At 38.8% G+C, this 7,826-nt stretch overlaps 1 long non-coding RNA gene across 1 annotated transcript; it reads left to right on the top strand.

Moving 5' to 3' along the window:
• Positions 1–5,423: 5,423 nt before the first annotated feature.
• LOC139683038 (uncharacterized) lies at positions 5,424–7,464 on the top strand. The gene is made up of 3 exons (XR_011699744.1): positions 5,424–5,594; positions 5,711–5,860; positions 7,372–7,464. It is a non-coding gene; the product is annotated as an uncharacterized lncRNA (long non-coding RNA).
• Positions 7,465–7,826: the final 362 nt, after the last annotated feature.

The raw sequence follows: 7,826 nt of genomic DNA, 5'->3' as shown, positions 1-7,826 counted from the left end.
CTGCCCGGAAAATGCCCCAAAAATGACACTAAACTGCCCCCAAAATTGACCCACAACTGCCCCAAAATTGACACAATACTGCCCAAAAACTGGCCCAAAATTGCCCCAAAATAGATATAACCTGCCCCAAGAATTGACTCAAAATTGACCCAAAACTGCTCCAAAATTGACCCAAAATTAACCCAAAACTGCCCCAAAATTGACACAAAATTGCCCCAAATTTCCCCCAAAACTGACACAAAACTGCCCTAAAAATTGCCTCAAAATTGATCTACAACTGCCCCAGACTTGACTCAAAATTGACGAAAAACTGCTCCAAAATTGACTCGAAATTAACCCAAAACTGCCCCGAAATTGACACAAAACTGCCCGAAAAATGACACAAAACGTCCGGAAAAATGACACTAAACTGCCCGAAAACTGGCCAAAATTGACCAAAAATGACCCAAAAAATGACACTAAAATGCCCAAAAACTGCCCCAAAAATGCCCCAAAAATGCCCCAAAACTGCCCCAAAACTGCCCCCAAATTGACCCACAACTGCCCCAAAGATTCCCCAAAACTGACCCCAAATCGACCCAAAATTGTCCCCAAAATTGACCCAAAACGGACCAAAATTGATCTAAAACTTCCCAAAATTGACCCAAAATTGACCAAAAAGTGCCCCAAAATTTCCCCTAAACTGCCCCAAACTGACCCAAAATTTACCCAAAACTGCCCAAAACTAACCCAAAACTTACCCAAAATTCCCCAAAATCTGCCCCAAAATTGACACAAAACTGCCCCAAAATTGCCCCAACATTGATCTAAAACTGCCCCAGAACTGACTCAAAATTGACCCAAATCTGCTCCAAAATTGACCCAAAAATGACCCAAAATTAACCCAAAACTGCCCCAAAATTGACAAAAAACATCCCGAAAAATGACAAAAAAACTGCCACAAAACCGCCCAAAACTACCCCAAAACTGACCGAAAACTGCTCCCAAAATTGACACAAAATTAAACCAAAACTGCCCCAAATTTGACTCAAAACGTACCCAATATTCCCCAAAATTGACCCAAAATTCCCCCCAAAAATCTAACAAAACTGCCCGAAAATTGATCTAAAACTGCCCAGAATTGACCCAAAATTAACCCAAAACTGGCCCAAAATTGACACAAACTGTCCCAAAACTGCCCCAAAATTGTTCCAAAAATTACCAAAAATGACAGTAAAATGCCCCAAAACTGCCCCAAAAACTGCCCCCAAATTGACCCACAACTGCCCCAAAATTTCCCCAAAACTGATCCCAAACTACCCAAATTGACCCAAAATTGACCCAAAAACGGACTCAAAACAGACCGAAAACGGGACCCAAAATTGATCCAAAACTGCCCAAAATGTACCCAAAATGTACCCAAAATTGACCCAAAATTGCTCCAAAATTGACCAAAAAGTGCCCAAAAATTTCCCCTAAACTGCCCCTAATTGACTCAAAACTGCCCCAAAATTGACCCAAAGTTGATCTAAAACTGCCCCAGAATTGACTCAAAATTGACCCAAAACTGCTCCAAAATTGACCCAAAATTGACCCAAAATTAACTCAAAACTGCCCCAAAATTGGGACAAAACTGCCGAAAAATGACACAAAACGTCCAGAAAAATGACACAAAACTGCCCCAAAACTGCCCCAAAACTGCCCCAAAACTGACCCAAAACTGACCCAAAACTGCTCCAAATTGACCCAAAATTAAACCAAAACTTCCCTAAAATTGACTCAAAACTTACCCAATATTCCCCAAAATCTGTCCCAAAATTCTCCCCAAATTCAAAAAAAAATGCCCGAAAATTGATCTAAAACTGCCCCAGAATTGACTCAAAACTGCCCCAAAACTGCCCCCAAATGTACCCAAATCTGACTCCAAACGGACCCCAAACGGACCCAAAATTGCCTCAAAATTGACCTACGACTGACGCAAAATAGACCCAAAACTGCCCCAAAATTGCCCCAAAACTGCCCCCAAAACTGCCCCCAAATTGACCCAAAACGGACCCAAAATTGCCTTAAAATTGACCTCCAACTGCCCCAAAATTGACCCAAAACTGCCCCAAAATTGACCCAAAACGCACCCAAAAATGACCCAAAACTGACCCCAAAACTACGCCAAATTGACCCAAAATTGACCAAAAATTGACCCAAAATTTACACAAAATCGACACAAAATTGACAACAAACTCCCCAAAAATTGACCCAAAATTGCTGCAAAATTGACCAAAAACTGCCTTAAAATTTCCCCTGAACTGCCCCAAAATTTCCCCTAAACTGCCCAAAATTTCCTCTAAACTGCCTCAAATTGCCCAAAAATCTACCCAAAACTGCCCGAAAAATGCCCCAAAACAGACCCAAAACTGCCCCAAAATTCCCCCAAAAATGACACTAAACTGCCCCCAAAATTGACCCAAAACTGCTCCAAAACGGACCCAAAACTGCCCCAAAATGGACCCAAAACTGCCCCAAGATGGACCCAAAACTGCCCCAAAAATTGACCCAAAAGTAACCCAAAATTGACTCAAAACTGCCCTAAAATTCCTCCAAAACTGCCCCAAAATTGACCCAAAACTGCCCCAAATTTGACCCAAAATTAAACCAAAACTGTCCCAAAATTGACCCAAAACTTACCCAAAATTCCCCAAAATCTGCCACTGGTGTCACAATTCTGATGACTAAACAAACTGTGTAATGAAAGACCTAAACATTTCTCATAAAGAACCTGTTAAACTCGAAATCCTAGTATGCACACACTACATTTGCTGTTGTGCGTGCCCTGTATTCAGAAGGTTCCCTACTCATTTTCTTCTGTTGATATTGGAGGATTAAAAAAAGATGTTAACGATATGAACAAGCGACAATTTTTTAGCTGGAGTCACAGACATATTTTTAGTTTATAAAAATAACTTTGTCCTTCAGGGTTAAATCATAGGAGTATTATTTTACTATATTTTTTCATAAGATCCCAGCTTGTCCAGAATTGTGTTGTGTTTGCAGCATGAAACTTTGTTACTCATCCACTAGCTTTGACTTTTGACCCTCACTAACAGGAAATTTCAGAAACAAGCCCAGCATGTGCTAGGCTTGAAATGCAAAGTACTGCCAAAATACTTAATTGTGAAACAAAATCCTTGTTTGTAGGTGCTTGTCAACTAAATACTTAGTGAAGTGAAAGAATTGCCTTTTCCAAGGCACCCACATTTGAGTCTGCATCAAGTTAATGGTATCTTGGATGTTTGCCCACAACATGCTAAACTTGTTTAAAATTCCTGAAATTATTGAATTACTTTCCTGTAAACGAGTCATAGGTCAGAGATCTCTGGATTATATTTGCGGTTGCCTCTTTGTAGTCCCTCAAATTAAATGTATTCCAGCAGACCAGACAGTTCCAACATAAGTAGATTTGAGATCTAGCAAGTAGTTTCCACAATCAAGCCCTTTTGTTACACAAAGTCCTCTTCCTATCCTAGGAGAGGAAACCTGAGGTTAAGAAGAAAACTTTCTGAGAATATTTTAATATTTACATGGACAGAAAACACAGTGACTAAATGCAGACATATACCTATTCATATTATGCTGGAAGTTGGCATTATTATCCACAGTAATCCCCTTTCCTAAAATATATTTATGTTATGAATATTCAGACTTTCTTTGATAGATTTCCACTCCTGCAATCTGCACCCAGAATGACATAGCTGAGATCATAGTTTATTATGGACCTATTAGTCCATGTAACTACACAACAAATATAATTAGTGAAGTACTATACATAGATAGCAAAATACAGACTCTCACCATTTCACATTTAATACTTTGAAACACTATTGAAGACTGTTATCTTAACTGTAGATTGTGTTGCTTTTATGAATATCTGAAAAAGAAGTAAGGGAAGAACATATATTCTTGAATAAATAGTAGACTGGTTGGCTTTTGATGAAGCCGTGACTAAAATGCTTTGAGGAAGTTATTTTTGTAAATAGTGCTGTGTTCTGTGAGTTCTCAAAGATATTTGTTATGGCTCCTAGACCTCTTTACCCAGTATCGTAACTATCATAGCATTAATTTCTCTAATCTGCATAGATGTAAAAATATCCAAGCTAGCAAAATCTGTTCTCCCTTTCTAAATTTCCTTTCACTTCTATGTTCTCAGCTAGCTCTTCTCTCCTGGTTAGGATCAAATTTAGATGTCTTTCCTTTGCCAAAAGATTTATCAGCAACTGTTTCGGTAAGACTTGGACTGAATCTTTCTTTTCAGAAGATATCATAGTAGTAAATCTCCAACTGTCACCAAGCCCTATGATTCAGATGATTCTGCTAGTTGCTTATAAAAATGATAATGTATCTGGTTTGGTGTAATTAGTAATTAGGCCCTTGCCTCTGCTACAGACTCAGAACAGCAGAGAATCTATACCATGTGCTGAGTGAGGTATACTTTGCTTTCTGTATTGAAGTAAGGTGGTAGAAACATAATAGAAAGAGCAGTATCAGTCTCTCTGATCTTAACTGTGTTCAGATGGCCAGTTCAGATGCTTTTGAGAGAGATTCACAGATAAGTAGTTATGAAATGGGTCAGTTTAGGAACTTTGACTATTTTATAAATCATTCATAATGTACAGCCTACGTACAATGTGAGTGGTTATCTAGAATTTTAAAAAATCATTCAATCCAACAGCTTCCATTATCAATAAAGTCTGAATTCCAGTCACCTGATTTTAGGTAGTTAACCTCACGCACCAGTGCAGGAGCAACAGGCTATCTCTGTGTCTACCATCCAGATTAATATTTGGGAAGTGCTTCTCTCCAGTGAGGAATGCTTATGGTAGTACAGGTCTTGAACTGCATTCCTCAGAGAAATGCCTATGGTATCTTGGAATGAATCAAATAAAAATGTTGCATACTTTTATTTTTAAAAATAGTTTCATGTTATTCCCACCTGCTGAGCACTAGGTTTTAGTGAGATATATTTGGGCAATGAAACCTGCACTGTATTTATCAATATCATTATTTCAGTTCCTGCAAGGTTAATATATTATTTTTATTTATTATTCATTTTATATATTAGCCACTGAAAAGCACTAGAACATTTCTGGAAGACTCGACCGATTTAGGAATCAAAACACCAAAAAGGTCTACTGAGAAGAATAATTCCCGGATGCAATGCAGTATTTCTGGAGTCCTGCCAAGCAGCAGTGAAGTTTTAGTAAGAAGGTTTTTCCCACAGGGGAAAACTAAAGTTTTTTTCTGATTCTTCCATGCTGCTGTTTGGCATTAGGATGTTCATTATATTAGGTGATTAGCCACTTGACATGGAATTTTAACAAAACAATACCCGGAATAGACAGATAAGTAATGTGCTGAGCAACTCTGTTAACTCTGTATAGACAAGGAAAAATCCTACCTGCGGGTAAAAGGCTTTATAAAGATTGATTCATCTTTACAAGAAAGAGTCTATTTCAGTAGTAGATGAACTCTGTAATTAGTTTCACAGCTGCCCAGCTGTACACTGTCTCCAGCATAATAACTGTTATTCGGTATCCTAGAGCAGACGTTCAGTTCTCCACAAGGTGATGGTCTCTTTTGTACATTACTATGCAAAGAAAAGCAACCAAGCCATTTGTTTATAGAGGAAAGAAGCTCATACTTGACTAAATATTGTAATAAACTGTATTTTGCTTTCCAGAATATTCAGAAAAGATTCTGCTTCCTGACTTGTGATGCAGCTAGTTACTTGGGAGACAACCTACGAGGAATAGGCTCCAAGTTTGTGAGATCTTCTCAGATGTTGACATCATGCTCAGAATGTCCCACCCTTTTTGTAGATGCAGAAACAGTGAGTATATTCCTTTCAAAAGGCATGTGCTTCAATGCAATGTGTTATTTAATGGCTGTTTCACTTTTGAGCAACTCCTGAACAGCTATGTCAAAAGGAACTCACCACCTATCTATATTGGTTATCTCCTGTTCTGAACCATATTTCCATTCATCTTCCACATTATGTTATTAGGTAAGTACTGACAGATGGGCAACATAAAATCATAGAATCATAGAATAGTTACAATGGGTTGAGTCTGTGTGCCAAAACCCAATATAAAACAGGTGCCTATGGGACCCAATTGGCTTTCAAACCAAAAAAGGAGAAGCTATTTTTTACTCAGTGTAGCATGAAAGATGGTGATGTGTGTAGTGGTTTCATTTGAGTCAGCTGTGATTTAAGCTGGATAATGTTGGCTGAACATGAGCCACTGTATGCCCAGGTAGCCAAGAAGGCCAATGGCATCCTGGCCTGTATCAGCAATAGTGTGGCAGCAGGACCAGAGCAGGGATTGTCCCTCCGCACTGGGCCTTAGTGAAGCCATAACTCAAATGCTGTGTTCAGTTCTGGGCCCTTCATTGCAAGAAGGACACTGAGGTGCTGGAACAGGTTTAGAGAAGGGCAATGGATCTGGTGAAGAGTCTGGAGCACAAAATTAATGAGGAGCTGCTGAGAAAGCACTGTTTAGTCTGGAGAGAGGAGACCTTGTTCTCTGCAACTCCCTAAAAGGAGGTTTTAACCAGGAGGGGGTTGGCCTCTTGTTCCAAGCAACTGGCAATAGGACAAGGGGAAACAGACTCAAGTTGTGCCAGTGGAGGTTCAGGTTAGATAGTAGGAAAAAGTTTTTCACTGAGAGAATGTTTAAGTATTTGAACAGGCTGCCCAGGGAATCAGTGGAGTCACCATTCCTGGAAGTGTTCAAGAAAAAAGCAGATGTGGCACTTCATGGTATGGTTTAGTTGGCGTGGGCATACTGGTAGTAGGTCAAAGGCTGGATCTGATGATCTTGGAGGTCTTTTTCAACCTAATGATTCTGTGATTCTATATAAGTATATATTAGGGAATGAATGAGATGGCCCTTCCCTTTGTCTTCATTCTGGCTCATGTTTATCCACACCATCAGGACAGTGTGACCTCCCACAGAGAGGTCTAGAGGTAGGAACTGGCAAAGTGTTATCTTGGGCCTACTGCTGTGACCATGGAAGAGCGTGCCTTAGATTGTCAGAGGGCTTGTAGAGAGTAACTGGTTAAACTTTGTGTACTATTTTATTTCAGGGAAGTCCTCTGCTAATCCTTTAAACACAGAACACAATTCAATTCCACGTTATCATAGGTGCAACTTTTGCTATTGACTTTTCAGTGTAGTATTCTATAGATGTAGATTTCTGCATAAATGTAAATATTTTTCAGTATTAGTATCTGTAAATCTAACTATTCTTTTGGAATATCTTTATTACACTTTCTACTATGCTAATATTTGTATTCTTTTATAGTGACATTTACTAGACCTTTTGATTTTGTTTCTCTAGCTGCTCTCATGTGGCCTTCTTGAAAAGCTGAAGTTCAGTGTTTTAGAGCTGCAGGAGTACCTGGACACATACAACAACAGGAAAGAGGCAACACTCTCGGTATGCTGAATTATGTTATGTTCTTTGTATGTTTGAATACTTATGCTATGTCAGGAAACTGCATATCCACTCCCATCTGTTTAAAATAACATTCAATACAAAAACTTGTTTTAGATACTGGATTCACTGAATGTTTCTTCCTGAACATATGAACCAGAACTAAAAAAATAACTATTGCATCCCTTAATATTAGAAACACTTGTTATCTTTAATATTCCTGGTCTCTCTCCTATTCATTCATTAATTAATTTTCCTAGTTATGCAATTGAAATACAAAGCAAATTGTTGCAGTCTGTAGTAATAAAAAGTACAATTGCAAATTTTTGGTCATGTGCTGTGCTGTGATGCCGAAAGGG

Source organism: Pithys albifrons, chromosome 26 (genome assembly GCF_047495875.1).
Source record: "Pithys albifrons albifrons isolate INPA30051 chromosome 26, PitAlb_v1, whole genome shotgun sequence".
Classification (NCBI taxonomy): Eukaryota; Metazoa; Chordata; class Aves; order Passeriformes; family Thamnophilidae; genus Pithys; species Pithys albifrons.
The sequence above is the reverse complement of the archived record's forward strand: the minus strand, read 5'-3'. Positions and strand labels throughout refer to the sequence as shown.